Here is a 790-nt window from a genome sequence, read left to right on the forward strand (position 1 = left end):
ATGAAAATATTATATTACATATTAATTTAATTTCAAAATTATATACGGATTATACATTTGCCATTAAATTATTTTATTTAAAAATATTACTTTTCTAAAAAAGCACTTACGATAATAATTACTTATTTCTAAAACAGATATTGATTAATATGTAGTATATACAAATGTTTTAAATAATATACAAACCACAAACAAGTTGTAAATACTAAATTCATAAAAATGTTGACATATAGAATATGATTCGTAATATAAGGCATGATGATGCACCATGAATTCTCTATATGGTTACAAAACCATGTCATGTCAGTTATATTTGTTATTTGAGTATACACCAGCCATCCAATTAATGTTTTTTTGATATGTATATGCAACTTTTGATACATTGTAAAAGTGCCTAACTCTTCTAATGTATCATCTACAGCAGCAAGTCTCTTTATGAATTTTTGCAATCTCTGAACAATATTAGACAAGAATATATATTTATTTATTTATTGTAAGTTGTATTTGCGTATTTATATAAAGTAGGATTAGATATTATGAACTACTACAGTTAAGATGAGCACCCTTTATATTTCTGCGGCGGTTAGTATTAGTAGTACCAACTGTTGTAAAAAGATGTGTCTGTTTTTGCGACATTCCAATATGCTGCAATGTTTAAATTAAGTTTATGTAAAATTTATCATCTTAATTAATCAAGTACGTTATTTTTTTATTTCTTACATTTTTCCACTAATACTTATTTCTATTAACATGTTAAATGTTTATTCTAATAAAATATTTTATATATATA

Source organism: Trachymyrmex septentrionalis, unplaced genomic scaffold (assembly GCF_001594115.1).
Source record: "Trachymyrmex septentrionalis isolate Tsep2-gDNA-1 unplaced genomic scaffold, Tsep1.0 scaffold63, whole genome shotgun sequence".
NCBI lineage: Eukaryota > Metazoa > Arthropoda > Insecta > Hymenoptera > Formicidae > Trachymyrmex > Trachymyrmex septentrionalis.